Below are 26368 nucleotides of genomic sequence, written 5' to 3'. Positions count from 1 at the left end.
CAATGCCCGCACAACACTGAGGGAATCTGTATATATAATTCACTGTGGGATGTGGCTTTCAAGTATATGCTTAAGTATATAAGAAGTACACAGTAAGCCTCTGCCGTAAAGATAGTAGTATTACGATTGAGAGTTCTAGTGACATTAAGGCCGGGCCCATGTGCCGCGCAGGGCACAGAGGTGGCAGTTCCAGAGGCGTCCGTATAAAATTCAGAACATTGATACTTCTGCTGCAAATACAAGAAGTGCTGCAGAGTTGCACATGTGGGAGCTCGCTTTTTATGTATATGTGTAAACGATGTGTCGCACGATAGAGGGCTCGGGTGCCATGGTGCCATAAAATCTGTTAGAGAAGTTTGGATGGTGTCTAAAAAGGAGACAGAAAGTTGTGACGCTTCCTCTCTAACTGTGTAAGGGAAGGGCGCAGAGAATGATGGTTGATTTAAAAGGATTTCAGTCATAGATGTATCACAAAAAACTGATTTAAAAGGATGTTGAGGCATGGATGAAATTTTAAAAGCATAAAGGACGTCTGGGTACGCTCGATGGCGTTGTAGGTTCCATTTGTCGCATGCCACATAGAGGCTTTCGACCGGGCTAGTGCGGAAGGCGCCACACGCCAGGCGGAGCCCCAGATGGAGTACTGGGTCCAGCATTGTGAGGGATGTTTTACTTGCTGACTCATAAACAACGCTACCATAGTCCAATCGTGAACCTATAAAGCTGGAAAAACACGTAAAAGAAGTTGTTTGTCAGCTCCAAAAGAAATGGCGAGAGAACCTTCAGGATAGTCATTGTTTTTAAGCAATTATGTTTTAGTTGTTTTATGTGTAGGATTAATGTGACCTTTTTCATGGAAGATTATGCTTAAAAACTTGTGTTCCTTTTTGACAGGATTCGAGACACCATTGAGTTGAATGTCTGGATCTGGCCGGATGCCGCGCCTCTTGGAAAACAAAACACAAGTGCACTTCCCTAGGATTAAATTTAAAACCATTGCTATCTGCCCAGCCGACTAGCTTGTTAACAGCAAGCTGGACTTGGCGCTCACAGACCGACAAGTTACAGGATTTAAGGGAGAGTCGAACGTCGTGTACATAGATTGAAGAGGAAATTGACGGTGGCAGCGCCTTCCTAAGGGCATTGATTTTCACAATAAAAAGGGTGCAACTTAAAACTCCACCTTGCGGCACTCCATTTTCCTGCACATGAACCCTAGAGAGTGCAGTTCCATCTCGCACACGAAAGGTTCTTTGAGACAAGCAGCTGGCAAATGTGTTCCTCCTGTTACCCGACATGCTGAAGGACTTCAGGTCGCTTAGGATGCCATACCGCCACGCGGTATCATACGATTTTTCGAGATCAAAGAATACCGTCATACAATATTGTTTGTGGAGGAACGCATCCTTTATATAAGTCTCGAGGGCGACGAGTTTATCATTAGTGGACCGCCCTGCCCTGAAGCCTGCCTGGAATCTCTGGAGAAGACTATTGTACTCAAGAAAGTACACCAGCTTCCTGTTTATAATCCTCTCGAGGAGCTTGCACAGGCAGCTTGTAAGGGCGATGGGCCGGTAACTGGCAGGCGAGGAAGGGGCCTTTCTTTCCTTCAGGAAAGCCACTACTATGGCTTCCCTCCGAGAGCGAGAAATGTGCCCCGAAAGCCATATGTTGTTGTATAGATGTAAGAATGTTTCAAGATTGTCTGGGTGTACGTGTTGTATCATGGTGTATGTGATAGCTCAGAGCGACCTACAGCTCATGAATTGAAAAAGGAGAATTGTAAGAAGTGTGCGACTTGTTGTTATCATGCAGGGACTTCTTTTCTTCACATGTTTTGTGTTTAATGAAAGTGTTTGTGTAGTGTGCTGAACTAGACACGTGTTCGAAGTGTTGTGCAAGTGTGTTAGCCTCGTTTTCCAGTGTGTCCCCTGTTGTAGTAACCAGGGGCAGGCTGTGTCTCTGTTTTCCTTTTAGTTTTCGTAATCGTGTCCAGGCTTTGTGTGTGTCTCTGTAAGAGTTTATGGATGTCAGGAAGGTGTGCCAACTCTGTCGGTTTGCCTCACAGCGCACACGGTTTCCAAACACCTTGGCCCGTTTAAACAAAATAAGGTTACCCGACGTGGGGTACCGACGAAGGATACCCCACGCCTTGTTCTGGGCCTCTCGCGCCCGCCTACAGTCCTCATTCCACCACAGCCTCCTCTGGATGCGCGGGGCACCAGAGGCCTGGGGAATGGACTTTTCGGCTGCGTCGAGGGTGTGCGCCGTGAGGAGTTGTGTAGCTTCGTCAACGTGTGGGTGTCCTATGGATGTGTGGTGTAGTTTGGATGTCTCTGTAAATGTATTCAGGTTAGCTCTTGCTTCATTGAACCTGTTTTGGGAACATGGACTGCATGGGCCTTTGCCTATATATGTTAGTGAGGTGGGGAAGTGGTCACTACTATATGGGTCCATGCCCGCACCCCATTCAAGACATGGAAAGAGAACTCCGAAGCCAATAGCTAGGTCAAGACATGAGTGTGTGTTGTGCCCAATATTAACGTATGTGGGCTTATTTTTGTTCAAGAGGCATGCTTCTGAATATGTAAGAAATATCTCTATCAGGCGACCTCGGGAATCTGTGAGAGGAGAGCCCCAAAGAGAGTTGTGAGCATTAAGGTCGCCTTTTAAGATGTATGTTTTGGGCAGCTGGCCGACCAGCACTTCGAAGTCAGAGCTCGAAAATGCAAAATCAGGACGAATGTAAACGGAGCATACCGTTATCAACCTATTAAAAATTATTGTGCGTATTGCTACAGCCTCAAGGAAAGTGTTGAGAGTGATAGGATTTCTGGGCTGTTATGGCTACACCGCCCGAAGAGTGTGTACACCCAACCCTCTTCTTTCTGAACACAATATAGCTATTTAAGGAATTCGATTGATTGGAATTTAAATGTGTTTCTTGGACACACATTAAACTTGGCTGATGAGCATGCAGAATCTCGTATACGTCATCAAGATTATTCAGAAGGCCTCTGTAGTTCCATTGAACAACATTTTCTCTTCCCATTATGATGTGTTACAGCTACTCGAGTGTGGCAATTTACGTAAGGTCTTTCGCGGCTTGCACTCTTGGGAGGGGTTTTTTTACCTTCTCTGGAGGCTTAGGTGGAATGGACCCGCTCCCTCCACTGCAAAGCAGACAGGAAAGGTCCCACATCCACCTCAACATCAGATTTGCAATGGGTAACCGGCGTAGCGGCCCCCCAGAACTTGGTACCCTTTGCGGTGCCCTTCGTTTTGGCCGCGACCGCCGAGGGCGCCAGGAGCGCCCCAGGTGCCACAGGCGGTGGGGCGGAGCTTGGAACTGCTGCGGTTTCCTCCGTCTCCATCTCCTCCGGTCCATCGCGTGTGCTTCGGGCCAGTGGAGAGGAGGAAACAGAGATTGCTGCAGCATCCCCAACTCACGTGGATGCCACCACAGCCGGCGGTGCAGTGGCGGGATAAGCTGCCCGAGGACCCATTGGGGTTGGGGGCGGGGCCAGGTTTGACTCGCTGTACTGAGTTCCCGCGAAACCAGACGCCGCTCCGCCACCCGGCGAGCTGCGTCGCCGTACCTCCCCAGGGTGAAAGAGGCGAACCTCTTTCGCGCCTCTGGGAAGGTGATGTTCTCAGTGACTTTTACCTTGATAATCTCTTTCTCCTGGTTGAACTTCTCACATTTTTGAGAGTAGGCAGCATGGGGTCCCTCGCAGTTGGCGCAGGTGAGGGTTGAAAATGGATAATTGTCAGATGAGTGATCATGCTGGGCGCGCTTTCCTCCGTCAGACGGCCACGGCAAGAGTTGGTTCTGTGCCCGAACCGCTGGTACTGAAAGCAGCGGCGGGGGTTAGGGATGTATGGCCGAACCGAACATCGAATGCATCCTGCGTGAATGAATTCTGGTAGTGTAGATCGATCAAAGGTTAAGATCAGATGTTTAGAAGAAATTTCTCAGTCTTTTCTGCGTATTGTTATGTGCCTCACAGCCTTTACGCCCTGACTTTTCAGGCCCTCCAGCAGATCGGTTTCGGTTTCAGTCATGAGGTCAGGATCTGAGATCACGCCCTGTGAGCTGTTAAGTCTTCGATGGGGCGTGACCGTGATGTCAAGATCTGCAATGCGTGTCTGGCTCAGGAGATTTGTTGCCTGCTGCTGGTTATTGACTTCGACCAACAGTTTTCCCGTTCTCTGTCTCTTTGTTTTGTAGGATTTTCTTATTATACCTTCTATGAACTTTGTGACCAAGAAGACGGACAGAGAGGCAACAGGCTTTTCTTTTTCGACGGATTGAATGATCAGGAAGCGGGGATAGTTGCCTGGCTTTGGGATTGAAATTGTTGGTTGACATGGAAATGATACTTCGGTGCGGCCCCTTTTCAGAAACCGATCACGTTTGGAGGGGGGGTTTAAAAATACCATATAACTTATATAGAAGCAGGGGACGGGGGTACTTTCTTCCGCAGCCTTACCCTGATAGCTGAGGAGGTCCCGGAGCTACCTGCCTGGTAAACAGGCAGAGAGCCGATCCGCCGGAGCTTGACCTGGGCTCCGACGGCCACCGTTTGAGGTTTCTACCCTTCACCTTTAAACAATCACCACGGTAGGTTACAGCTTATGTTGGGGGCTCGGTTCCCGCGGTATCGCCAACACCGTCACCAAGATTACTCAAGGTGCCCCGTGCGGGGATGTTTACTAACGATTTGCATGAATATCTTCATTCAGGTTTTGTGACCGACTGTACATTCTTAGTATTTGCCAAAGCATTCGATAAAGTAAATCACCAGCTGCTATTACAAGAATTGGGCCATTTGAAAATCGATCCACAAGTACTACAGTTTATTCGAATCCTTCTTGCTAACTGCACGCAGTTTGTATCCGTAATAAAACTGACTCTTCCGAGGTGGCGGTACATTGAGGCGTACCTGAGGGTTCTGTGCTGGGGCCTTTATTGTTTCTGATATACATTACGACCTGCCTTCTAAAATTTTTTCTCCAGTTTGCCTTTTTGCTGGTGAATGTGTGCTTTCCCGTAAAATTACTAACGATACTGATATTGTGTGTCTACAATCCGACCTTAACATTCTTTCCTGGTGGAACCTCTGGTCCATGGATATTAATGTTTCTAAATGTAAATCAATAAGAATTTTGCTTAGCAAACTACATAGCCCTAATTACTTTCTTAAAGATACATTACCAGAGTCAGTTGAATCCTACAAATATCTCGGTGTGCAAATAACGAATACACTATCGTGTGCACGCCACATTGAATACGTAACACCTATATCAAACCGCATGCTTGGCTACCTCAAAAGAAATTTCTTGCTGTCCCTGTCTTCCTTAAAAAAGAAGCTATATATAACCTACGTTCGCCCTAGGCTTAAATACGCTTCATCAGTTTGGGACCCTGGCTACGTAACACTATCTAATAAAAGTGAAGCTGTGCAAAAGCGCTACGTAAGGTCCATACTTTTAAACTGTCACCGCACTTCCAGAGTTACTATCATGAAATCCAGCCTTGACCTTGCTACTCTTGCCACTCGCCGGAAACTCACTCGCCTTTGTGTGCTGCACAAAGCGTACCACCATAACGTGGTACTTAAACCACGTTGGCTAAAATCTCCTTGTTTCCTATCTGAACGCCTCGACCATCATTACAAGGTTCATATTCCGCGCCAAAACACCCTAACATACTTGCATTCTTTTTTACCACAAACATGGCATGATCAGACCAACCTGCCTGCGCCATTCATCACATTTACTAATCATGAACGCTTTCGGGAAGCACTCGAAAATTTTATGCGTTGATTTGCTCAAACGCATTTTTAAAGCTCAGCTTTATACATCTGCCCCGCAAGGGTTCCTTCGCGACCATTGGTGTCAACAGAAAACTCCTGCGAACGAATAAAAAAATTTACTGGCACCGCCAGGAATAAAACCTGGAACTAATAGCGTAACAAAACGAGAGCCTGTTGTCTTACCGATTTTGCTACGAGCCCACGCGAGACGGCGAAGACAGGTGGTGGACTCATCAAGCACATCTCCGGGTTTACCCCCTGCATTCTCGCTGAATGCAACGTGATAGCGTCACGCGACCTCACGTGCCGCTGTGCGCTCCGGCCACGGCATGTCTAGTGGCTCTGTGCACGCCTTGCGCGTGCGCTATGAATTACAAAAATTCAAGGACGCTCACAACAACGCATTACATCTCACTTCTAGAACGCAAATGTGCTAAAGCCTGTGGCCTCCAGTGTTCACGTAAAAAATCACGCCTCTTTGTCGTCCGCCCTCACGCCAAACGATACATAAAGGAACACATTCAAATACTCCTTGATGGCCAGGCCACCACTCCAAGCTCCGACATCAAGATCCTGGGGCTACATCTCCAGGCCCACACTAACAGTGACAGTGACGTATTGTCGTGAAGCCAAGGGCGACGCCGTTGTCTTGAAAAAGCAACACGTTCATTGGAGCGGACTTGTGCTCCTCTAAAAAATCAAAAGAAAAGAGAGGCGGCGAAGCAGCGGTCAACAAAGGGACTAAGTGACTAGCGCAGGCGAGTGTCATCGATTCGAATGCCGGGGCGTCTGCTCTGCAGGCTTTCATCTTTGGGTGCGAGGGTTTCTGGAGCCATGGATTCACATCCAGAACATTGTAGATCACAGAACCTTATTCTGGGCTAGCGAAGTTAGGGCGAAACAGTCTGCTTATGTGAATGTGATAGCCCGTGCGGCACAGAAATAAAGAATGGAAGACGCGCTTTGCTTAGAACGCAGATAACACAGCCGGGCTTGGCCCGGCAGTAAAAACAAACAATAAATAAACAAACCCATACATGGTTCGTGGCATTACCCCCCTCTAAGAGGTCATCTTGTCCTTTCAACAAGCAATTTGTCCTTGGTTGAGTACTGCTACACTTGAAGCGCTCAAAAAAGGATTCATATTACCGAAGATGGAGGAATAATAAAACAAATAACTACTACCATAGTCAATTTAAATATTACGGCAAGAAGTCGGTCGCAATGATGAGGAGGTCAAAAAAACAATATTACACAGATCTTATCGCTCGTCAAGGGGGTGATAATAGGAAGGTCTGGAAAATTGTAAACGATGTTATCGGAACGAGCCGGAAAGATACTGTTGTACCCGACAACCCCTCTACTGATGTCTGTAATTATTTCAATACTTATTTCACCAACATAAGTAAAATTGCCATCAACGGACCTATCGCAGACGAAGCTGAAGATTTTCCAGTGACCAATAATGTTTTCAATATTACTACAGTAACGCAGGAAGATATAATAAGTATCGTAAACCAGCTATCGGAGACTAAAGCTGTCGGTTATGACGCAATACAAGCGAAAGTAGTGAAGCAAAACATTGACATTCTGTCGGTTCCCCTTCATCATATAAATAATCATGCAATTAACTCCGGTTCTTATCCAAATGTACTTAAAATTGCACGAGTTGTTCCAGTTTATAAGACTGGAGATCCAAACAATCCAAATAGTTACAGACCAATATCTGTGTTAAGCGTAATTATTACCATTTTAGAGAAATTAATATCTATACAGCTTAAAAAATATCTCCAGGAAAATCACGTAATTTGCTCGCAGCAGCATGGGTTTGTTCCCAACAGGACTACGTCGTCGGCCGTTGTAACACTTGCTCAAGTCATAAACAGCGCTCTTCACAAAAATCAGTTTGCAATAGGAGTGTTTTTGGACATTGAGAAAGCTTTTGACTCGGTTAATCATTCAATTCTAATAAATAAACTGGAAAAATATGGTATAATTGGCAACTCCATTAAATTCTTTGCGAGCTATCTTTCATCTAGAAAACAGAAAGTGGTAATCTATAATCACCATTCTTCATACAGTGACTTAACATGTGGTGTTCCGCAAGGATCAGTTTTAGGTCCTATTTTATTTTCCTTGTATGTAAATGATCTCCCACTCGCAATACAGAACTCCACAATACTAATGTATGCGGATGACACCGCAATTATATTTTGTGGTGATTGTCTATCTGAAATGCAAGATACCATACTAGCCGAAATGGACAGTATCTACTCATGGTTTTTGAAAAGTAAGTTAACCATAAATACCGACAAAACTAAATGTGTCATCTTTCACTCGAGGAGAAACATAATTGATAATAGTTCTTTTAGTGTGTAAATCAACGACAAACCAATTGAGAATGTAACCTCCTTCAAATATCTGGGTGTTGTCTTTGATTCACACCTACATTGGAAAGAACAAATCCAAATGTGAGTAAAAACTTGCGTTTAGTTGTTTCACGTTAACCAAAGCGCGGTCATTCTTCCCATGTAGTATGTTACCATCTTTATACTTCACTTTATTTCAGTGCCACATTATTTATTGTACGGAAGCCTGGGGGCTTACCTATGAAACATATTTTACGCCGTTATGTCGATTACAACGACGAGCACTAAGAATAATATCATTTTCTGCATTCAACCACCCTGTCAATACAATTTTTAAGGAATTTCGTGTAGTTTCTTTTTCAACTATTCGGGAATACGAAATCTCTTTTAGTAAACACAATTATAAACCACAACTTTCCACTAACCTTAGCACGTTTTTCTATCCCTGTTCGGAGCACTAGGCAAGCATCCAACGCCAACTTCAACTTGCCAATGTGTCATAACGTTTATGGCAAAAGGATTATTGAATTCTAAGGTGCCAAAGTGTAGAACGATGTACCTATTCAAGTGAAAACTGCGAGGAACTTCAAATTGTCTTGCAAGATGTTTTACTTGGATAAACAGAATGTAGTTTAATGATGCGATTGTAATTATAGTGGATGTTTATACTGTTGTGTGTTTCATTTATTCTTCGCCTATTTTGTTCATTTTCTTTATTTTCGAACCTTGGTGGAAACCTGCGACTCATTTGTATGTGTATTTGTGATGATACCAGGAAAAGGATACCAGGATGACGAAGGAACCGGGCATAACAAGGCCAATCTCCCTAACGCGGGTATGCGCCATAAAGGAAGAAGGGGGTGCAAGAGGAGGAAGACGTCGGATGACGGAACGCAAGACCGGCTGGAGCGAAGGGCTGCTCATCGAACGCGACCTGGCGCAGCGAGAGCACGCACCCAAGTCACGGCGACCGTGCCGTATAGCCGGGACGTCGACAGCTCCTGCCGGCAAAGCGGGGCCCGCGCTGTAGGGCCGGGCAGCCGTCTATCTCCAGGCACCCGAGTTTTAAGTGCGAATGCACTTCTTAAGCGAGCCTGAATCGTCCGCCGCCGTAGTCCGCATAGCAACAGCTGCGGGTGCGCGCGCTCCTCGTCTTCCCTAGCAACGGGGGGAGATGGGCGCGCGCTGCCTGGCCAGGAGTGGGGGATTGGCCAGGAATCGGGCGTGAGAAGGGCTAATGCACCCGCTTAAAGGAGTAGTGACACGAAATTTCAAAGCTGAGATCCGCTCTAGCAATCAAGTACAACGACAACACAAATAGGTGTCTGTGAATAAATGCATCTTTCTTTCTTTGTAGTTGTGTGTGTGTGTGTGATCTCTCTTTCGCGAACATTACCGAACCGCGCAAATTCAACTCGTGCATTCGCACTTTCACATTCTTCCCCTCGGGGAAATGCGGGGAATTTTTTTCACCGGGTTGTCTAACCCTCGTTCCGTCCTGCGGGGGCCGCCACGTCGTCGGGTGGATCACTTGCCCTCCCGCATACCGAAGCACCCGTGCTGTGCGCCAGGATGCCTTGGTTAGTGCCACTTGGTTCGTGCCACCTGGTTCGTACCACCTCTTTGGAGCCGGCACGTCTTCAGGGCCTTCCACTGTGCCGGGCCGTCCGTTCCTACGGCAAATCAAGGCAACGGCTTCGGCGCCATTGCGCCACATCTGTCCACAACGGCTGCGACAACATCGACTTCGGCTCTCGCCCCTTCTAGATGGTCGACGGTCGCCGGACCCTGAGAGCTCTACCAGGCAGCATAAACTGTAAGCTTGTGGGTTTATTTGCCTAGTTTGGTATTTGTGGTTGATAGTAGGACCAGAGCGAGTAGGACCTTACTCCTTAGTTTTTTTCCTGTAGTTTTTGTCCTCCATCTGTCTGTTCATAAATGTAGTTCTTTCGAAATATGGAACCACGTGTTGCTTCTCTATCTCTGGCCATCAAGTGTGCGTCGTCTCGTTCTTCATTAATACCGAACCCTGACATCATCACAGTATTTTTGTATTGGACCGGAAACTAGCCTCCTGGCTATCGGTCCAAATAGTCTGTAAACCTTTTTCCTGTCTTGTGATAATAAAGCTCTTGATTGATTGATTGATTGATCGACCCGATGCTAAAATAAAAGACAGTCCGAACAAACAACAAAAAATATCTGTCATCTTGCATAGTAAGGTTTCAAGCGAACCACGTGGACGACTTCGGGCCGCGTGGGTCGTCGTGATGTTTCGGAATCACCATCGGGAATCACCTCGTAGGTAACTTTGGCGACACGTCGTGGAATCTGGTAGGGTCCGAAATACCGTCGCAGAAGCTTGTAATTGAGTCCGCGTCCTCGGATGGGAGTCCAAACCCAAACACGGTCCCTTGGGTAGTACTCGAAGTCTCGGCGTCGGAGGTTGTAGCGCCCGGCATCCACCAGCTGCTAGTCCGTTGTACGAACTAGAGCGAGTTGGCGGGCCTCTTCCGCACGCTGAAGGTATCCTTGGACGTCGGGTTTGAGGTCGTCGTCTTATACATGCGGAAGCATGGCGTCAAGCATCGTAATCGGCCGTCTTTCGTAAACAAGCTCGAACGGCGTCATGTGCGTAGTTTCCTGGATAGCCGCGTTGTACGCAAACGTGACATACGGGAGCACTTCGTCCCAAGTCTTATGTTCAACGTCGACGTACAATGACAGCATATCCGCGATTCTCTGGTTCAGACGTTCTGTTAGTCCGTTCGTTTGGGGGTGGTACGCCGTCGTTCTTCGGTGATTCGTGTTGCTGTAGTGTAATATTCCTTGCATCATCTCCGCAGTAAAGGCTGTTCCGCGGTACGTGATTAGGACTTCCGGGGCCCCATATCGCAGCACAACTTGGTTCATAAGATTTTGGCGACTTCTTGCGCAGTCCCCCTTGGTAGAGCGGCGGTCACCGCGTAGCGCGTCATGTAGTCTGTCGCTACGATAATCCACTTGTTCTCGGATCGGGATGTAGGGAATGGAGGATTGCTTGGGTTTGGGCGAGTTGGTTTTCCAAATCGACTTGAAATTTCAGCTTGAACAAAAAAACCATAGGACTTAGGAAGGAAACACGGACCAAGTGCTGACTATCAACTGAGTTTACTTACAAAAAGCGGGACCATATATACATGAAACATTGCACAACATTGGCAGAGCGCGACACTCTTTTTTTTCCGAGATTAGTTAATGGGATAATCGCTAAGCAGTTCCAGTTCTTTCTTTGTCAGCGCCACGGAAGCTGTGCTGACGCACTTGTTACCTTTCTTGCTGATGGCTACTGCTTCGACGACTTCACGTAGGATTGCGTTTCTTTCGAAGCACGTTGATCTCGTCGATGCGCGCCGTGCATTTGGGGCAAGTGACGAACGCCTGAAGGGTGAAATTATGGGGAGTTTTGAAGACAGCGCCCAGGGACTATCCTTCACACATGAACTACCAGAGAATGGCCACCTGAGGTTTTTGGACCTCAGCCTGCAGTTCGACAAGGGGCATATCTGCTGGCGGTACGAGACACGGAGCAGTAAGGGCTTCTTACCCCACGATTCGGCACTCGGCACACTCCAAGAACATGAAGCGAGCGATTGTAATCATGGCTTTGCGCTCCGCCATTGAGAAGTCCTGCGCGCATCAGATGAAATCGAGCTTCAACCGGCAGGTAACCAGGCTGCGTAACGCCGGCTACGCAGCCTTGGCGGCCTCTTGGCGGCAGTGAGCGAAAGCCTACTACAGCGTGTGAAGGGAAGAAATAAGAGGAGACAGAACGTGCAGCGCACGAGAGGGATTACCGTGGTAGTTCCCTATGTACATGGCTTCGCCCACAACCTCAAAAAAAAAATTGCAGCCAAGCAAGGTGTGTTTGTTGTCTGCAGTGCCCCCAACAAGGCGTATCAAATGTGCCGACGCGTAAACAACGAAGCAAGAGGGGAAACATGCACCACCAACCATAGCACAAAATACGCCGAATGCCAGAAGGAAGTCGTATACAGCATCCCATTATCATGCAAAAAAGTCTACGTGGGACAAACCGGAAGGTGAATTAATGACAGGGCACGTGAACATGCCGCCTTACTCAAGACAACGTCATCCGGCCACTTATCATCCCATTGCCGCACTTGCCCCAAATACACGGCGCGCATCGACGAGATCAACGCGCTTCGAAAGAAACGCAATCGCCTCTCACGTGAAGTCGTCGAAGCAGCAGCCATGAGCAAGAAAGCTAACAAGTGCGTCAGCACAGCTTCCGTGGCGCTGACAGAGAAAGAACTGGAACTGCTTAGCGATTATCCCATTAACTAACCTCGGAAAAAAGAGTGTCGCGCTGTGCCAATGTTGTGCAATGTTTCATGTATATATGTTCCCGCTTTTTGTCAGTAAACTCAGTTGATAGTCAGCACTGTGTCCGTGTTTCCTTCCTAAGTCCTACCGTTTTTTTGTTCAAGCTGAAATTTCAAGTCGTAGGGAATGAACCCAGAAGGTCTATTCCAATTGTTCGAAGGGCCTCGATGGGACAGCGATCCGCTGAAAAAGTCCGGGGGGTCTCGTCGGTAGTGTTTTTCGTCGCTGGTAGTCAAGGCAGCTCCGGACGTAGTCGGTGACATCGGATGTAAGGCGGGGCCAGTAGTATTTCGCCTTTATTTTTCCAATTGTTCGGGCTGTGCCGAGATGCCCGGAAGACGGGTCGTCGTGGCATGCTTCTAAAATTTAGTCACGAAGGCCTGCAGGGATAGCAAGATGATAAATCGTTCTCGTTCGGTGACTGAAATTCTTCTTCACAAGAACGGAGTTTTTCAGGCTGAATGCTGGTAGGTTGCGTTTGAGCGTACTAGGCACGGCAACATTGCATGCTTCGAGGTAGTCGATTATGACGCGTATGTCGGGGTCGGCACGCTGCTGGGCGGCTAGGTCGCTCTCCGTTACGACTCCGAAGAACGCACTGTCTTCATCAGAGTCTTTTGGGGGTGGGTCGACGGGAGCGCGCGACAGGTAGTCGGCGTCGAAGTGTTTCCTGCCCGATTTATAGGCGATTGTAAAGTCGAACTCTTGGAGGCGGAAGCTCCACCGCCCAAGACGGCCTCAGGGGTCCTTCAAATTGGTGAGCCAACACAGCGCATGGTGGTCTGTCACTACCTTGAATGGTCTACCTCGTTCGACAGACCCCGGCTGGCAAAGGCGATTACTTTTTCGCAACCACTTCGTTTTTGGACGAGGACGGTACTCAAGCCTGCATCACTGGCGTCCGTGTGCATTTACGTTACGGCGTCTTTGTCGAAATGAGCGAGCACGGCCGGCCTTTGCAGGGTTTTTTGCAGCTCGGAGAATGCTTTTTCTTGGTCGTTTTCCCAACTGAAAGGGGTGCTATCTTTTGTCTAGGCTTTGAGTGGCTCGGCAATACGTGTGAAGTTTACGACGAAGCGCCGGTAGTATGCGCACAGTCCGAGAAATCTTCGCGCGTCCTTCTTGTCTTTCTGCCTCGGGGAGTTCACAATTGCTGAAGTTTTTGCCGGGTCAGGTAGGACTTCCGCGGCGTTGACGACGTGGCCCAAAAACTTGAGCTTCTCGTACGCGAAACGGCACTTTTCAAGCATCAGCTTTAACCCCGACGTAAGAATGGCCTCGAGTACAGACTCTAACCTTGCATGGTGTTCGTCCAAAGTCCTGGCGAATAGCACAACGTCGCCGAGGTATACGAGGCAAGTGTGTCACTTCAGGCCAGCTAGCACAGTGTCCATGACTCTTTGAAACGTTGCTGGCGCCGTGCACAGCCCAAATGGCATCACCTTGAGCTCGTATAGGCCTTTCGGGGTTATAAATGCGGCCTTCTCTCGATCTCTCTCGTCCACTTCAATTTGCCGGTAGCTGGTCTTCAGATCCATCGATCAGAAGTACTTCGCATGGCAGAGGTGGTCGAGGGCGTCGTCGATTCGTGGCAGGGGATACACGTCCTCTTTGGTGATTTTGTTTACTCGCCGGTAGTCAACGCAAAACATTAATGTGCCGTTTTTTTTCTTCACTAGTATGATCGGCGAAGCCCACGGGCTTTTCGATGGCTCTATAATGTCGCCGCTGAGCATGTCGTCGACTTGAGTCCGTATGGCTTCTCACTTGTGTGAAGAGACGCGGTACGGTGACTGTCGGGTAAGTCGGGCTCCATCTTCAGTTATTCATCGGTGCTTCGCTAGGTGTGTCTGACGTAGTTTTGAGTTCGACGAAAAACACTCCCTGCAGCCAATAATTCGTCCCGTGCTGCTTGCGGTAAAGCCGGATTCACGTCGAAGGGATGCGGAAGCTTGAAAGGATCTTCGGGTGCGCGTTCAAATTCGGTAACCGCGTTCACGTCACTTGCTTCTCGCGTTTCTTCGAGAAACGCGATTGCAGCGCCCATGTTTAAATGCTGGTACTCCTCGGTGAAATTAGTGACCGAAACGTGGGATTAGCGTTGCTTAAAGCACGCAATGCCTCTTGCGACAGAGCCACCGCGGCCGACACGCAGCCTTTGGTCACTCTCTGCGATAGCGTCGACGTCTGGAACCGCATCTTCACAGTAGAAGTGGATCATCAAGCTTGCGCGGGGTGGCAGGGTGACATGATCGTCGGAGATCGTTACAGCAGCACGGTGTTCGGGGTTCGGCGTCCGGCGTCATGGATCGCAGGAAAATGTTATAGACTTGGCCTCTAGATCAATTATTGCGCTGTTGTCCGTCAAAAAGTCCATTCCGAGAATTACGTCGCGGGAGCAGTTAGGCGAAAGGACGAACGCCGCAGGTTACGTTGTGTCGTCTATGATTACGCGGGATGTGCACGTTCCTCTTGGCGTCACGACGTGGCCTCCTGCTGTGCGTATGTGCGGACCGTCCCATTGGTGGTAACTTTCTTAGCTCAGAGGCGAATGGCCCGCTCATTACTGAGTAGTCGGCTCCCGTGTTTATGAGAGTGACTACATGAAAGCCGTCGATGGACAACTGGACGTGGGAAGCAGCCTTCCTCGAGTTCCGGGTGCGTCGGGGTGTCGCATCTCGGCTTGTGCGTCTTGGCGGTTGAGCACCATGCGTCGGCGTTACGGTCGTCTTCTCAGTAATAGGCTTCTTCATGTCGGGTACGCGTCGCGCCGTGTGGCTGACGTCGTTTTCGGGAGTGTTGTCGGGGCTCGATCGGGTCGTCGGGCTGGGGCTCGGATCACGGTGTTTGGTGCGTCCTTGCGTCGTTGGAGGGTTTTAGTTTTTCTGCCTTTTTGCAACTTCACCTCCTGAAGTTGCTGCTTTTAGTTTCCCCCGCATGGGCTGGGGAACCTTCCACGTGAGAAGTCAGCATTGCTACGGCGGTCCGGCGACTGGGGTGGATAATGCGAAGTCGAACGGTTGAAACGGGCTGGACCTCGGTTGGTGTTCGACAGGTAGTCTTCGATATCAGTAGGGTGCTATCCGGGTCGGGGGCGTGGTGTGTCGACGGAGAACCCTCGCAATCCGACTCTCTTCTAGGGGCAGTGATGGTAGATCTTGTCAGCCTCTCCGCAGTGGTAGCACAGCGGAAGATTGTCGGGCGTTCGCCACACGTCGTCTTCCGTGGGGCAAGGTGTTGCACCGAAGGTGGTCGGGCCGGCGACAGGGGACGACGCTACCCACTGACAGGGGACGACGCTAACCAGGGACGACGCGACCCTCGCCCACCTGCGCCCTATCGTAGGCGCAGGTGGGCGAGGGCGACGGGCGACAGACGCGTACTTCATGGCTTGCGGTTCGCAAGGTGCTACTGGCGTCGTTGAAATTCCTAGCACTTGCTGCACTTCTCTAATAACGACGGTAAGGAAAGCGACTTGTGTTTGCGGCCGCGTTACGAGCAGTTTCCCCAGCTCCTCCCTCACTATTTCGCGGATAGTCCCCCGTAGGTTATCTGCGGGAATGCGCATGCTGTCGACTCAATTCGCATTGGCCGTGCCAACTGTGACGGTCGTGTGTGTGTCAGGACTACTCCGAACCAGATGGAAGATCTTTGGCCGCAGGAAGTTTTCCGTGGGAACGCGCGGCCCATGGCTAAGGACACATGGTTCCTTTTTGACTCGGGGCGAGCCAGGTTTCCCTACGCTCGACGCGTCCTTGGCGGGTGCACAGACCACTGTGTCGTCCACCGCCGCTTCAAGCCGGACGTCCTCCCCCTTTTCCCCGCCGCTGCTCGGACGTAGGAGCAGGAGGAGATAAAGAGAAGCGAACGGAGAGGGTCTGGGTTAGACTTGGGCGACCGTCTTGCCATTCGGACGCAGCCGTAGGAGCAATCTGAAAGCGCGCCAATCCCAGGAGCCCGCTCGCTGCCAGCGTTACCTGCCCTGGTCTACACCTCGAGCCCGCCAAGCTAGCGGTCCTGCCCAGCGTCCCCTTCCTGACCGCGGCCTTCAGCTCGAGCTCGCCGAACTACCGCTCCGGTACTGCCTCCCGTTCCTGCCCTCGTGTTCACCGCGCAGACCTTTCGAGCCACCCGCCCCGCACTGCCTCCATCTTCTGGCCCCGAGGCCCACTTGGCCCGTCAGTGACCCGTCGATGATTGACCCCCTGAAACCCGAACGATTCCGCCCAACCTGGTCAGGAAGCCGGCACCACTGAGGCAACCCATTGTTAATTGTTAATGTTTTTACCATGCTCAGTGTGTCTTATTTCCTCCAAGCTCTGCGTGGACCCACCTTAATATGACTTTGTGACTAACCCATTTAATGTGCGCCACACAACAAAGTTGCGGTCATACTGCTTAGCACGAATTTTGAGGGCTTTCTCAATTGTGCTTGCTTCGGTCACAAATTCGGCGACGGTTTTTGAAGGTTGCGAACAAGTCCAGCAAACAATTCCTCCTTCACACCGCGGATTAAGAAGCGTAACTTCTTTCCTTCCGCCATTGAAGGGTCAGCACGCCAGAAGAGCCTCTTCATCTCTTCAAAGAACACAACAACACTTTCGTTAGGGTGTTGTGTCCGTGTCTGCAGCAAGACTTCGGCCCGCTCTTTTCGCACAGCCGTGGTCAACGTTGTTACAAATTGCGTTCGGAAATCGTTCCAAGTCTCAAAGGAGCTCTCATGGTATTCGAACCAGATCCGTGCTGAGTCCTCAAGGTAGAAGAACACCTGCCTCAGTGTCTCCGCGTCGTCCCGTCGGTTGAACAGCCTGACCCGTTCGACTTGCTCCAACCAGTCTTCAGGGTCCTCCGAAGGTGACCCGTGGAATTATGGGGGCTCCCTGGGTTGCTGAAGTACGAGGGCAGGACTGGGAGCGCTGGTCATGGTGCTTGCGTTGATCATAGTGGTTTTCACGACTTCTTTTTTCACTTTATCAGAAAGCAGTCCAAATTCTGGCTGAAGACCTTGCTGTCGGCGGCTGACACGAGTTGGGCTTGCTTCTCGGCTGGACGAGGGCCTAGGGTGCATCTACCCCGCACCTCCACCAGATGGCACGAAGCCAAGAACGACGCAGTTGTCTTGGAAAAGCAACAAGTTAATTGGAGCGACATTGTACTCCCCGAACAACTCAAAAGAATACAGAGGCGGCGAAGCAGCGGCCAACAAAGTGACTTACGCAGGCGAGTGTAATCGATTCGAATGGCGCGGCGTCTGCTCTGCAGGCTTTTCTCTTTTGGTGAGAGTGTTTCTGGAACCATCGATTTGCATCCAGAACATTGTAGATCAAAGAAGATTATTCTGGGCTGGTGACCTTAGGGCAAAACAGCCTGCTTATCTGAATGAGATAGCCCGTGAGGCATAAAAAATGACAAATCCCCCTCGCGAGGGGCACGATCAAATGCAGAGCATTTCCGGGGGCGCACGACGTTAAGTAGTTTGCGTTACGTTAATGTTGTTGCACTTGTGGCAACTGCTGACGAGAGAGCGGGGCGATGACTGCGTTCCAGCCTCGCCGACACCCGCCTTTATCACGCCACGATCGCGCCACGCGCGCGCGATGCTGACGTCACGATCACGCCACAGATGTTGTTGATCCCGCGACGCGCGCGCCCCCACCTGTTGGGCGCGAACCGACCGCGGAGAGAGCGCGCGATGCGAGCGGAGAGTAGGCGAGGAGGAGCGGGTGAGAGGGCGCACCTGCGAGCGGTGCGGACTACTACGGACGCGTAAAACGGGTGACTCATGAGTTAAAAAAATGCTCTGCATTTAAAAGAAACAATGAATGACGCGCTTTGCTTGGGACACCGATGACATAGCCAGGCGTGGCCGGACAGTAAAAACAAACAGTAAAAAAACCCATACATGGTTCGCAGCAGTATCGCTGCAGCGCCTCAACACAGCATTACTCAAATTAATCAATCAAGTGCACACAAGCATCAATCAATCAAAATACACACAAACAAACTCAAAGGTACAAACGAGGCTTCTTCTGTACCAATAACAAAACATTTAAGAAATTTCAGCGTCTCTTCACGAACTTGCTAACGCATGTTCTTTCAGAATCCACAACAAAGATAGTTCATCCCCATTGCGGTTCACTTGCTGCCCACATGCGATGTACTGAAAGTTTCTTTTTCCAGTACTTCCGACCTTGTACTTCACACATTGTTATAACACAAGCACCACACTCGGGCCCCGCTTGTACATTCCATTGCCCACCATGACCACATGAAGTACACATAGCAGACGACACTTCCCTTTGTACCCAAAAGTAAGCTCTCTAACGTGCTGTAACAGCTGCTCGATCCCGCACAACAAAACAGCGTCAAACTCACCAAGCTATGCTACTGGCATATCACACGCCTGAAGAGAGCTGAAAGAAGTCAACACGTACACAAAAAACAACAAGGAGGGGTAGAATGATTGTACACGTAAACTAACATAAAGAGTTTCAGCATAGCGGCTACCGGAGGCTCACGCTACGTCGGCGGGTTTCCGGAGCCCGACTGCGCAGGCGCTGGCGCCGTGGGCGAGGAGGTTTTCCCCTAGCGGAGCGAATGCGCGGGCATGGTGAAGGCCGGCCCACGGAACTAACCCACCCTACCGTAACGAATTTGCACCTGCCCAGTCGGGTCCCGGGATCCCGCCTCCGTAGCGCTAGTGGACAGTACCCGCTATGCTAAAACTCTCTAATAATACCCACCCAAGCGCTGCTGCCTAACACACGGAGGCAAAACACGCTCACAACCAACTGTGCTCCAAGCAACACTGACCACTCCTGTTAAGCGCTTCAATATAATCCGTGCAAATGTCCCTTCCACGGCGGTACGCACCGACCGTCGCCCGGAAACCATGGTGAACCTGGAGGAAACAACTCAGGGCCCACCTGTGCTCTTTCCGGGCTCGGGCGGGTCACACTGTTGCCCACGCAGCAGCTCGCAGACCCGTTGCGCCGCTCACACCGCTGGGCTGTGGCCGTGCTCCCAGAGCCTCGCAATCCCCGCCGCCTTAAGCCGGAGCTCACGAGGCCTTCCGATGAAGTGTCGCCTTGTAGAATCATGGCTGGAGCCACCTTTTGCCGGCGCTCACGAACCTTCTACTCAGGTGTCGCCTCGTCAAATCACAGCTGCCGCCTCCCTGAGCCGCAGTTCACAGGGCCTCCCGCTGAGATGCCGCATCGTTGAATCAAGCCTACCACCGACCTGAGCCGGAGCTCACGAGGCCTCCCACTGAGATGTCGCCTCGTGGAATCACGGTTGCCGCCGCCATGCGCCGGAGGCCATGAGGCCTAACACGGAGATGTCGCCTCGTCGAATAGCGGCGGCCGCCACCCTGAGCCGCAGCTCATGAGGCCTCCCACTGAGCTGTTGCCTCGTCGATGCTTACAGTTTGGCTCGCCGTTGGTCTGAGCCGAACCTTGTGTTGAAGGGGTCTCTCATGAATCCCCCACCAGCTCCAGCACATGTTCGTGGTCATCCTGTCGACTGCGCCCATTAAATTTCGGCTCTCCATCTTCTTGGTGAATGATGAAGACAAAACAATGACGTTCTCTTGATGCTCGAGGCGAGACCACGATGTCGACTCGCAACGGCGACCGATGTCTTATGCTTGAGGCAGGTGAAGGATGAGGGCTGCTTTTCTTTGGGGATGTTAGGTACATCTACAGTATTTATATTTATATATACAGTATTTACAAGTATTTACATCAGGACAGAATGACGGTTACTTTGTCACTCGGCCCCCACATCCTGTTGGGCCATTATCTGTACCGAACTAGATCTCTCTCTCTCTCTCCACCGAATCACCCCGTACAAAACCGCCACTGTGGTTGTGATCCCTAAAACCACGCCGTTAAAAGAGGCATTCAAGGAAGAGCGAAAAACCTTTGTAACATGATTGATATGGACCACGCATTGGCAACAAGAGCCAAGCAATCCTAAGCATGTCCCCACCTCTGGTCACATGACCCAATAATCTGTCTCATCGCTCATAAACCTTTCTCGCTCACGTTATTGTAACCGACAACCAAATACAAGACGTCTGCCACCTAAAGTGACTGACCACGCAGAGTGGTCGAACCGCTACGTTAAGCGGGCGGCACCTGCACAAAGCCAAAGCCAAAAGCTTAGAGTGGTCTTCGCGCGGCTATAATCCTAAAGTGTCCTTCCCTAAGGGTCGCCACCGACTAAGGGTCGCCGCTTCCCGCCGCCTGACTCGCGGAAAATGCTGCTCCAAGCCCAGGCGCGCATTCTCGAGGCGAAGAACCATAAATGAACAGCACCTACGCCGCCTTCGGAAAATCCTCAAAGACTACCTTGCGCGCCTTTTAGATGCGACTGCATCTCATTTACTCGCCTTGTCCATGCAACGTCGGCATTGTTGTCGTCCGCCCCTCCCCCATTCTCCTCGCCGCGCGAGCTGCGCTCTCCGCCGCTTACCCCCTCTCCTTTCCGATGCCCCTCTCTCATCCACACCCCTCCCCCTACACTATAAAAAAATAATAGTTAGCGCCGCCCGGTTTCGATCCCACGACCCTGTGGGCGGAACGCGAGGTACATGGTGCTCTTCCTACTGCGCCACAAAAACCGAAACAGAATCAAATGCTACGAACGCGCCTTATATCCTTGACTCATTCAAACTACGTCAAGAAGCTACTGATACAACGCATGATGGGGCAATGATTAACACTTGCAATAAAAGAAAAGAAGCTCCCACTGACAGCAACAATGATGGAGTAAAGGTCGTTGCGACAGGGAAGCCCCAAGCATACAACTTAGAGAGATTGACCAAGATTAGCCTATAAAAAATAATAATCATCATAAAACATAATAATCATACGCGTTCCCGACACGTTTCACGCGATTTCAGAATCAATCCAACGGAAACACCAAGTGAACCACACGATGCGTCGCATCTACACAGGGTTCCCCTCGCGGGGACGTGGGCGCAATTTTTTGACAATAAGATACGGCATCCTTTCGCTTCCCGCCCTGTCAATCTTGACGAACGACAGAGCCATCTCTCTATGCCGGCAAGCCATAATAGTGGTACTGTCCAAGAGTGAACCACGCGCCGGAACTGTTTTCACTGCAGTGCACCCATCCGCCATTCACAGAGACTACCCGGTTAAACTGACCTCATACCAACACAACAGAGGTACTCGGGCTAATCGCTCCCGTGTCTTGCAACACAAAAGGAAGGAACACAAAGCACGCATATGCCCGCCCTCAACTTCGCGTCCCTGTGGCTGCATGAAAAGAACACAGCGTGGCAGCTAAAAGAGGAGGCAAAGCCGATTCATGAGCCACCGGCGGCGTTCGCAACATTAATGGGGAGCCCGAAGTTACCACTGGCCAAATCATTAGAAAGCCGTTACAACACACTAATAACTTTGCAGTACACACCAAAATCCATACTATAAAAACGTAGGATGGAAGGTTAAGCCTAATACGACGTCCACAATTTCGCACCTATCTCGCGCATACATAGTCCTAATAAATGTTTTTCACCACTACCACCCTGATAGCTATTGCCTTCTGTGCGGGATTAGGTGCACTCTTGTTAAGGAAAACTTAGTTATCCGTAACGGTCAGCATGTAGATACTATCTTAGCTGCTAACCAAGAAGACAGTACACGTGAAATGTATCCGTAACATGAAAACATGACAAGGAAACAAGGACTATCAGCAACAAGATTTATATGTTTTCTAAATATTCTTGCAGCTATTTACATAGTATCAAATTTTAAATGCTGAAAGGAAACTAGAGATTGTGATGCAGCAGCAGAAATTTGGAATTGGGTTTACGAAGCTTATTTGTTTAATAAAAATGTCAAAATATAGATTTTCCAAATTGTATGGAGGCTTGAACTCCAATCCTGGCATTATTATTTGCAGATAAGAGTGACGGCACCAATGATGTCATTTTGATACTGTTTTCACCCGAACGGACATGCGTTTTTGCTTTGCATACATATCTTAAGGTGCATGTAGCTTTACTTTAAAATAGCTTTGAAAATTTTTTTCTGGAGGCTACAATAAATCTCAAAACATACTACTCCATTTTGTGCAGGTAGCTCAGCATAATATTTAGGATTCTAAGAGTTAAGAGTTTGATTTCTTGAATGTATTGAGTTTCGAGCTCAAAAACCTTTAACTCTTCTGATAGTCATATTTATTTATTTATTTATTTATTTATTTATATATTTATTTATTTAAGGTTACCCTCTATGCCCGGGTAGGGCGTTACAGAGGGGAGTGGGCATAAAAGGTACAGGTATACAAGAAAATAATGACCATACAAGATAAACAAGAGTACAAGTTAAAATAAAGAAGGAACGACAAAACAGCACAATCAAGAAAAAAGTCACAAGAAAAGCGCAATAATGCAGCCTGTGTACAATAGCGAAAGATAAGAATTTGAAAACCGATACCTAAGGGACATGAAATAGAAAAAAAGCGCTAAAAAACTGTGTATAATGCGATATATAGTTATATGCAGTGGCTGATATAGGGACGTCGATGAACAGTTCAAAACCAACGACAAAATGAGTACAAGGCACAACAGCGCTAAAAAATTTTAGAAGGCGCTACAAAACTGTTTATGCTACAAAACAAAACAGTTCGAAACCAACGACAAAATGCGTACAACAAGGCACAACAGTGCTAACGAAATTTTACAATCAAGTATAATTACAAACGTGGGTAGTCAAAGCTGATCTGAACAATTTATTGTTACGGATTAATACAAGGGGTTCGGGAAGGCGGTTGCAATGGTTGATTGCTTGGGGCAGAAAAGAGAAATAGAACGGATTTGCATGACAATGAATGGGTTCAATTTTAAGGCGATGATCTAAACGAAGAGATATGAAACAGGGACTTGATAGGAGTTAGTCATGAAGCGTCTTGTGATAAAAAATTTTGTGAAATAAACACACAAGTTGTATCTGGCGGCGTAAAGACAGATCAGGTAGTAGCAACTGTGATTTCATGGTCGTTACACTAGCTGTGTGATGATATTCGGAAAGGATGAAGCGGGCGGAGCGGTTTTCGATGGACTCGACAGATGAAGCTAAATATGCGAGGCCAGGGTCCCAATAGAAGCGGCGTATTCCAATTTAGGGCGTATGAGGGTTTTGTACAGTTCTAGTTTCAGCGAAGGTGTTAGACCAGAAAAAGTACGTTTTAAATAGCCTAATGTGCGGTTTGCATTGTGTGTTACATAGTTTATATGCGGTTCCCAGGACAGATTGGATGATATATATACGGCAAAGTAATTATAGGAAGCTACGGTCTCAAGAATATTCCCATGAAGGGTATAATTAAAGCTGCGAGGCGTTTCTCGCGTTACTTGCATTACTTTACTATTATTTGTATTAGGTGTCATCAACCAGTCGTTATACCATGCAGAAATCATGTTAATATCGGACTGAAGTATGGCGGAGTCAATATCAGAGGTAATCTCACGGTAAAGAACGCAATCAGCGAATAGGTTAATAGAAGACTGAAATTTATTAGGCACGTCATTAATGTAAATTAAGAAGTGCAGGGGTCCGAGGACAGAGCCTTGGAGAACACCTGAATATACCAGAGAAAAAGACGACGTGGCTTGGTTAACAGTGACAGAGCGGTTTAAGAGGAAGTTGCATAACCAGGCAACAGCGTTAGGATCAAGGTTGAGCTTACTTTATCAAGCTTGAGCTTGAGCTTACTTGAGCTTACTCTAGCTTACTTTATCAAGCTTGAGCTTACTTGCGTTTTAATATTAATAGTTCATGTGATAACTTATCGAAAGCTTTGGCGAAATAAAGAAATATGCAGTCGACTGTGGAATCATTGTCAATTTTGCTATGAGGGAGTTTGTAAAGCATCCTAGTTGAGTGTCACATGAAACGTTTTTACGAAAGCGGTGTTGTGAATCGTGGAAAAATGTGTTAGAATCCAAGTGGCGGCCAATTTCCGATGATACATTATGTTCCAATATTTTGCACGGAATGCAAGTCAATAAAATGGCGCGGTAGTTATTGGCAGTATGTTTTTCTGCGCTTTTATGGACGGGAACTACCTTCCCTACCTTCCAGTCACGCGGCAGGGTGCCTGTGAGCAAAGACTGCTCAAAAATTTTAGTCAGAATAATTGTGGAAAACTCTTTCGTGTTTTTCAAAAACTTGAATCTATATTATCAACGCCAGAGGCTGACGCCAGGTTAAGAGTATCAATAATTTCAGTGACGCCGCATGGATCAATACATAAGGGAGGCATGTTAGAAACTTCATGGCTATCAACTGGTGGATGAGGTGCGTGCTTGCATTTCGATAAAGAAGCAACAAAGAAATCATTAAACACTGAAGCACAGTGTCCTTCCGATAGACCGACGCCATCACTTGAATGAATGGTGATAGATTCATCCTTATGACCATTCATAACTTTAGTGTTTTTATGCGTAATCCTTGAAGCAGAACATTTGTAAAAAAATTATTCTTGAAAATCTCAAGAAAACTGCTGAAATTTTAATCTGTGTTTTGTAGATAATATTACTGCTCCAGTGTTCACCTATAGGTCATATTCACCCGCGAAAAAGTGCCACAGTATATACGATTAGAATTTGTTTTACATAGACATAATATTTCCATAAAGTGTGACAGAATTAATGAACACCAGCTAGAAGAAAGCATTTTCGAGCATATTGCTCGTCATCAGTATTGATGTCAGGCGTGTTTTTTCATAGCACTTATCTCACCACCACCCAAAAACCAAAGAAAGCATTTCATTAGGGCGGTATGTGGCTCAACAGGTTGTTACACTTACGTCTTTTATCGAATATGGGTAAAATTGAGTCAAATAAATCTCATATTTAGTCGCCGAGTAGACACACTTGATGAAGAGTGCGAAATGCATCACAACTGTACTTAATATGTCCATCTGAAGAAGAATCGAAAGATTTTGTTTTTCAGAACTCTAAAAATTACATTAAACCATTTTTGTTACACCAACGTTCCCACAGCAATGCTCGTCGAGAAGTGCCTTTTTATAGTAGTCATAACAAAGATATCTATGTAGGTCGATAACTGCGTGCTATGGAAATTTTGGCAGACCGGGAATTTTCGAGCTTTGGTTGAACTTCAGAATGTGCTAATGCGGAAAGAGTGCTTTAGAAGGAGACGTAATTATCCAGCGGGAAATGCTTCCTCTCGCTACGAAAAACGTTCTAATTGGAGAAACAATGAGGCCATCATTAATCGGCAATTCAATTCTTTACCTGTACAACGTGCAAACAATTCTACATCTCTTAATCACCCCCAAGCAGTTCATAAAAACGGGTATGTATAGGTTGATCCCCATCTTAAGATGAAGTACAGGGCCTGTATGTGTGCTTGTTGTCATGGTAGTTTTTCCTACGGCATTTAGCATATAAATCGAACGCGCGTGCCTTTGCGAAAAAGATAGTTGTAAATTGTATTCGCCCAGCTCAACATATTTATGAGAAACATTAAACTCAGATGTAAAGTTTACTTGCTGGCTACTACAAATGTGAACATTTTGTGTGGACACGTTTTCCCGTAAGAAATTGTTTGGAATCTTATCAGAGTCGGCTATATTCGGGGTAGGTTAAAAAAATGTGAACGAGTAGACCACATCATTCCAGACTCAAACATCATACATCGCGTGAAAATTAAAACCAAAGATATCGAGCAGGAGCACGACTGGCGAAGACAATATAAGGCAGAAAGTTCACTACCTTAATAGAGTCGTCAC

This window comes from Haemaphysalis longicornis, unplaced genomic scaffold (genome assembly GCF_048455015.1).
Source record: "Haemaphysalis longicornis isolate Haplotype H1 unplaced genomic scaffold, Haemaphysalis longicornis Haplotype H1 scaffold_12, whole genome shotgun sequence".
NCBI classification, from domain to species: Eukaryota; Metazoa; Arthropoda; class Arachnida; order Ixodida; family Ixodidae; genus Haemaphysalis; species Haemaphysalis longicornis.
The sequence above is the reverse complement of the archived record's forward strand: the minus strand, read 5'-3'. Positions refer to the sequence as shown.